This window comes from Nannospalax galili, unplaced genomic scaffold (genome assembly GCF_000622305.1).
Source record: "Nannospalax galili isolate Female #2095 unplaced genomic scaffold, S.galili_v1.0 scaffold60, whole genome shotgun sequence".
Classification (NCBI taxonomy): Eukaryota; Metazoa; Chordata; class Mammalia; order Rodentia; family Spalacidae; genus Nannospalax; species Nannospalax galili.
In genome coordinates, this window is record NW_008346989.1 from 1,490,573 (window position 1) to 1,497,902 (window position 7,330).

At 45.7% G+C, this 7,330-nt stretch overlaps 1 protein-coding gene across 7 annotated transcripts in view; it reads left to right on the plus strand.

Annotated features, from left to right (window-relative positions):
• The first annotated feature begins 6,501 nt into the window (after window positions 1–6,501).
• Window positions 6,502–7,330, plus strand: part of Fam120b (family with sequence similarity 120B) — a 97,491-nt gene continuing 96,662 nt past the window's right edge. For 6 of the 7 annotated variants that reach the window (XM_008843395.3, XM_029568477.1, XM_029568478.1 and 3 more), the window contains exon 1: window positions 6,502–6,640. The gene's annotated coding sequence lies outside the window, so the exon portion shown is untranslated. Of the gene's footprint in view, window positions 6,692–7,330 lie in introns of all 7 variants that reach the window. The other variant, XM_029568474.1, reaches the window with a different exon arrangement.

Sequence of the window (7,330 nt, forward strand, 5' to 3'; positions counted from 1 at the left end):
GCAGGGCCCAAACTAGGAGTATAGAACGGCGAGGGGGGGGATGGAAGGGTGAATGAGGCTTAGGGAGTCCTGGCGTGGAGAGCTGCGCTATAGACTTACCCCAAGAGGCCTGAGGATAGTAGTCTCTCAGTTACTTTTTAGAAAATATTTTTTTTATTATTTTTATTTTACGTGTATGGGTGTATTGCCTGCATGTAGGTAAATGCACCCATGTCATACAATGCCCACAGAGGACAGAAGAGGCTGTTGGATCCCCTGGAACTGGAGTTATGGACAGTTGTTAGCTGCCATGTGGGTTCTGGGATTTGAACTCGGGTCTTCTGCAAGAACAGTCAGTGTTCTTAATCACCGAGCCATCTCTCCAGCCTCCAGTTTCTTCTTTTGGGATTTACCTTCAAATTTGTCTTTTTTGTGAAAGGGTCTCCCTGTAGCCCCAGCTGATCTGGAACTCACTATGTAGACCAGGCTGGCCTTGAACTCACAGAGATCCACCTGCCTCTGCCTCCTGAGTGCTGGGACTAAAGGTGTGCAATATCACACCTGGCTATTATTTTTGTTTTATATGTATAAGTGTATTGCTTGCATGTGGGTAGGTTTTTAATGCTGCCCTTATTTCAAGTTGTGTGCAGTCTCTGGACTTCGTGAGTCTGGATCTTCTGCCCTTACTTCCTGGACATGTGTCTACATATATATACAGGATCACAAATGTGGTTGTGCAACCTTTTTTAATTAAATTACTATTCAGTATCTACCTTACTATAGTCGTGTAATTAGCATTCACAGCTGAGTGTGGCTATGAATTTTTTTAACACATTATTTTGTCTTTACTGGATTCACTGAATATCTAGTTTATTTATTGATTTCCTTTTATGGCCATTACTTATGACCACATTCTGAAGATCCCATTGTGTTCAAATGTATCAGGTATTATGAGGGCTTCACTAAGTATTATTTCCTGTCCAGTTTGATTTTCAACCTGATTCAATACCAGCATTATTTTCTTCACAATTTTAAGGCTAATGCTCCACTGTATTCTAGCTTCCTGGGATCCTGTGCAAAGCTTCCATGTCAGTCTGACTTCTAATCTCTAAAATTTGAACTTTTTTGCTTCTTCTTCCAGAGATTTTTTTTTCTTTTGGTCTTTTTGAGACAGGGTCTCCCTGTAGCCCCAGCTGGCCTGGAACTCTCTATGTAGATCAGGCTGGCCTCAAACTCACAGAGATCCACCTGCCTCTACCTCCCAAGTGCTGGGATCAAAAGTGTATGCCACCATGCCTGACTTTCTTCCAGAGATTTAAAAAATGATTATATTCTTTGTGTTTTGAAGTTCTGTGAGGATGTGCCTTGAAGCAGATCTTTTGAGGTTTGCTTGTTGTGCACCTATTGGTATTTTTTCATTTTTTTTAAGAAAAATTTTATTGATTCAAGAATTTTATACAATGAATTTTGACTAAATTCAGACCTCCTCCCCTATCTCCACCTTCGCCCTATAACCCCTAATCCCCCACTGCCTACTTCATGTCTTCTATTAGCAAATGAAAAACCCCATCCATCTTACATAGCACCTCTGACCTGGGTGCCAGAGAAACAATATCTCATAAGAGAGTCAGTGATCTATAATTCTTATACAAAAGTGTGTCAGAATAAGGACCCACTCTCTTCTGTACATGGATTTGGCTCAGAATATACCCAGGTTTCTTGGAATGGGATTTTTTTACTCTTAATTTCTGTTTCTCTTACACACTGCTTAGGAATGTCAAGTAGGGATTTCTCTTTTTCTCAGCAATTGGAAACACTTGGTTTTCTTCATCAAAGTTAGTTGTTTGTAGCCCTTGCATGCAGGTTACACTTTGGCTATTTCCTGTCCTCACTCAGCACAATGACCCCATTGTGGACCAAAGTGTTCCCCAACAGGTTGATTCCCCACAGGGTTTTATAGTAGGTAAAAGCAGAAGCTAGGTCCTCACACTAGGCAGCAATAAGCTCACAGGTCTCCAATCCAAGATTCTATGAATGGCAGTTGGGAAGTTCCACAGCTTCACATAACAGCTAAACAGTATCCCCAGTTTATCTTCTGAAAACAGTAGACTTCTCAGATTCCTAATGTTGTTGAGAACTGGAGCTAGGTCTTGATAGCCACTGGGTGATAATGATGGTTGGCTGGCCATGGGTGCCACCAGGGCATGTGGATGACCAGGCTCCACCAGCCTATTGGCATTTTCAACATGAAATCGTGTCTTCTAGATCCAAGATTTTCTTGAATTGTTTCTTTGGTAATTTCTGTCTCTTCTTTTTTTTAAAAATTCTCTTTTCTTATAATTCTATTTTTGGATATCAAGTTACTTGGTTTAATATTCTAATTGCCCTGTATTTTGTTTTCTCAAAATCATTTTGTCCATCATCTTGGAGATGTCATCATCTTCATCTGTCATTAATTTATTGCCTTCTTAATTTTCAAGATTTTCCCCCCTTACTCTCTTTTATGTGGTTTTCTTTCATGAATGTGATATCTTGAGATAGCAGATATAGTTTTTATAACATTTTTTTCTACCTTGCAATTTTCTTTGTCTTTTTTCTAGTATATTTTTGTTGTTGTTTTGTCTTCCTTAAATGTTTGGCCATTGGTTATCTGTGCATTTTTAGGAGACAAATGTTTTGAAAAACTGTAATACATGAGGACTGTCATGTTGGCAACTGCATAGGACTGATCTGCCTGCCTCCAGAACACCATAATTCCTCATGCCTCTCAGCGTGAGCCGCCTTCTCAGAGAATTTTGTCTCCCTGGTTACTCCTTCAAATACTTGGGGTTTTTACTTTCAGTTCTCACTTAGAATTACACCTTCTGCCAGGAGGTCCTTTCTTTTTTAATCCTCTCAGCTCTCACCTGTCCTTCCAGTCTCCCTTTGGCCTTTGTCATCACTGTACTGATCCTCAATCTGCTATAGAAACAAGTACCACAGTTGGAGTACAGGCATTCCACACAGTCCTTGGGCTGGCATCTGAGATCAGGGTGCCAGGACAGTTGGGTTCAGGTAAGGGCTCTCTTCTAGGTTGTGTGTCTTCTCCTTGTTTCCTTCATGATGGAAATAGGGTAAGAGGGCTCTTGTGAGTCAAATGAGGGCATTGTTTCATTTCCCTGGCTCCACTATCATGACCCATTCACCTCCCAAAGCATAGCCCCTTCAAATATCATCAGAGATTTCAGAGTCTGAAGTCTGCAGGGACACAAACATTATAACTTTATTGTGTATTTCACTTGTTTTCTAGTATTAGTTATGTTCATTTGTGTTGCCATTCAAATGTACACTCCTTAAGACTTGAGGCCATTTCACATATTTTTGGTGGAATCCAACTGTACTAAACTAGCAATAGTTTCTGGGCACTGTTTGATAATTTTACTTAGAAGAAAATATGGCAGTAGGAAAATGACACCCTTGACTGCCAGAAAGATTTTGTCCCAAACCCTTTAATGTACCCAAAGTGTAACTTCACCTTGGTAGTGTATTTTGAGAGCTCCATCAAATGTCCTGCCAGAGGGTCTGAAGAAAATCACAGAATGTTTTTCCTACTTTACTTCCTCAATGGAACCTTCATTAGTTCACTAGGAACCAGAGAGGCCCTACTGGGATGCAATGTGCATAGATAGGTTTTGGGATGCATCTTAAGAAAGTTAGTGTATTAATAATTGAAGTTTGTCAGTAGTTTATATTGAAAAATTAAATTGGGGACTGAAAAGATGGCTCGGCAATTTTATTAGTTACTTTCCTGTTGCTGTGATAAGACACTGACCAAAGCAACTTACAGAAGTAAGAGTTTATTTGTGATTATGGTTCCAGAGGGATTAGAGTCCATCATAGCAGGGAGGCATGGTAGTAGAGCATGGCTGGAGCAGAAAGCTGAATGATCACATCTTCAATCAGGCACAGGTACCAGAGAGAGAGTGACTGGAAATCCAGCAAAGTTTAAGAATCATCAAATCCTGGCCCCAGTGAGGCACTTCCTCCAGTAAGGCCACACCTCCTAAAACCTCCCAAGACAGTGCTACCACCTAGGAACAAAATGTCCAAAGACTTGGAGCCTATGGGAGACATTCTCATTCAAACCACCACAGCAATTAAGAGCTCTGGCTGCTCTTGCAGGGGACCTGGGTACAGTTCCCAGCACCCACCTGGCAGCTGACAATGGCCTCTTCTGACCTCCGGGGGCACTGTACACATGTAGTACACTTACAGACATGCAGGCAAAACATGCAGGGACGCTGGTCTGGCCTTGACCCTCCCTGGGGATACAAGCAGCTTGACCACAGAGCACACAGGGCAATGGTCATGTCTCCTCCAGGGCCTCTAGTCTGCAAGAGCTGAAAGAGGGTTCTGTGTACAGGTGGCCACAGACACTGCTAACACCTGTCACCTGTGTTGTGGCCACATTTAGGCTGGATGAGGTCTACATACATATTAAAAAATTATATTGGTCTTAAGGTCTTACAAGTGGTTACACAAATGTTTTCCTGGTTATAGAGAAGGTAGAGTGGAAACTTATGAAATTGTGTGTAATCCAGAACTAGGAGAAGGGGAGTATGTGAAGTGATCTTCTGCTATAAGGATGAGGCTGAGCATGTCCTGAGTGTGCAGGACCCCCATTGAGACAGAGCAAGAGAATCCAACCTTCCCTCAAGTCATTTGGGGGAAAGATTAGGCATTATTGGGAAAAATTCACTAAATGAAAGTATTAACTGCATGTTAAATCTCTGTTATAAGCACCCCTTAATAGTATCCTTTTAAATAATGAAAGCTGTCAAGTATGGTAGTTTGGCTTCTAGCCTGACAGCTGTCACCAGGCCATAGCAGCAGCTGACTGAGAGAGAAACTGAGGAACTACCACAAGGCTGGCAGAGATGAAGGCTGGACTGGGTGTGATTGTGTTGCTTCCACAGTTCCCAAGTCTGGCAAGACTGCAAATGATATTGCTGCCATTACTGAAGGAAGGGACTATCAAGAGTGTACAGAGGCCTGGGAGTTGTCAAATAAGCAGGAACTGTAAATCAATTAGCAGCTCCTGGAGGTTCCTCACAGTCCCAACTGTGGCTTTGCTTTAAGAAACTCTGCTTTGACCACAATACCTTGAGATGACACTTAGATGACCTCCAGACCTCATGACAGCAGACAGGGGACCCTCTTTCAGCAAACGGGCCCTGTGCTGCAGCATAGACCCCAATAAAGTTTCGACCAAGTGGTTTTATTGACTACTTGTGGTCTTTTATAACTAGTAGAGTGGGCTGAGCTGGTTGCATGCAGGAAGAACAGGTGAAACCAGAGCTGCTAACTCATGGTCCACCTAGCAGCAGCTATAGGGATGGAGTAGAGACTGGAGAGAACTGAAACTATAAAGGAGTGCATGAGTGTTGAGAAAACACAGGAGAGGGAAGAGCACAGACTGCAGAAGGCAAGAGCTGAGATTTTGGAAAATCTGCAAACTCCAAATGCTGGGAAAGTTACAGAAAGTCACCAAGTTGCTAGCTCTCGCTGCTGAGGAATCATCTCAGAACTGAAACACTAAAAGCTAAGAGCCTTGACACCAGAAGGCAGAGGCGCAACACTAGCGCCTGGGCGTTGGCCCACTGGCTCATAAAGCCAAAGCTGTAACACTGAGATCCAAGAGTTTCCGGCACAAGTTGGGTGCTACCGACACAAAGGGAATAGACCTCATCCAGCCTAAAGGTGGCCCACAATACAGGTGACAGGTGTTAGCAGTGCCTCTGGCCACCTGCACACGGAACCCTCCCTCAGCTCTGGCAGATTAGCAGGCCCTTGAGGAGACATGACCATTGCCCTGTGTGCTCCGTGGTCAAGCTGCTTGTATCCCCAGGGAGGGTCAAGGCCAGACCAGCGTCCCTGCTTCCTCCCCAGGATTCCAGTGAACGCGAGCAGAGCAGCCATCAGTAGGGCAGAAAGGCCTTCTGGGCGGCCCGTCTGCACGCACCGAGGCCTGTGAAACCAGGGAGTGAAGTTGGGTTGGAGCAAGACAAGCGTGTGCCAGCGCCTTGCCACCACTGGCTGCTGAGACTTGGCCTAGGCAAAAAGCAGATGAGGGAGGGGACTGCTCATCCATCGCGATCTGGAACCATCCAACCAAAGGCTGGCCTCCCAGGCCACCCTGCAGTTGCTAGGCAACGGGCCGAGGCATCCCGCTTCCCACGCGCCTGTGCCCCGCCCACCTCGCGACCCTCCCTAGTGCCTGCAAGCAACATTTCTGACGCCCCCGGGTCTCCATGCAAAAGCTCCGAGTTGGCTAAAGAGGCGTGCCTTCAGGCGGAAGTACGGCTAGAGGAAGCGGAAGTGAGCGCGCCTGAGCCGGCACTGAGGGCGGAGCGGCGGGTGTGTAGTCAGTTGCTTCTCTGCTGCTCCACCTCCCGGTCGGTGTCGGACTGTGGGGTCACGCGGAGCCGAGCGGCCGAACCCGCAGCGGACCGAGGCCCTCGGTCCTGGGCGCAGCCCCTTCCGCGGGGGTCAGGTCCGCTGTCCGCATGGGCCTCGCTGTACAGGTGTAGCTGGCGGACGTCGGAGCCCGGCGCGGAAGAGCGAGGCGAGGCGGCTGGGGAGGAGCCTGCTGGAGACCCGCGGTAGTGGAGCCGAACCCGAGGTGATGGAGAGGCGAAGGGTCTAGGCTGCTGCAGTGGTCCGAATTCCTCGGGTGTGTGTGTGGGGGGAGGGGGTCATCCTTTAGGTTTTGACTTGTCTGCCTGTGGTCTCTGACGGTTCTGTCTTAGGGGCTTGCTGTTACCCACGACCACGTTCTTCGAGCAGTCTGCGTAGTCTCCAGTCCACCGCATTCGTTTAGTGTAGGAGATCTTGCATTTATCAAAGCACCGACAGCATAGCCGCGTCCAGTCCCTTGTCACCCATTTTTACTTCAGTACCTCCCAGTTTAAAAAGTTATATCCACCCAGTCTTCCGAACATTGATATCTCTGAACACCTTTGTTCAGAGGAAACCTGAATAGATGACATCTGAGGTCATTTATCGTTTTCAGCAGAGATTTTACCGCCTCTAAATTGGAATCTGGGCTGTTAAAAGCTAATGCATTCATGCCTTGGGATCTCTCACTTACATGGGTGGCTTCCAAGGTAGTGGGAACTCAGAAGTCCTGTGTCCTAATTTGCATCCTTAAAAGCATCCCAAATTATATATTGTGGGCCCTGTACTTGTGATTTGTCTTATCTTTCACGAGTTCTTGTCCTGATCTTCCCCTTCAACTTTCTCCTCTTCACTCTCGAGGTTTGCTTGTTATTTGAAGGAAGGGAACTGGGCAGAATATATATATATATTATAT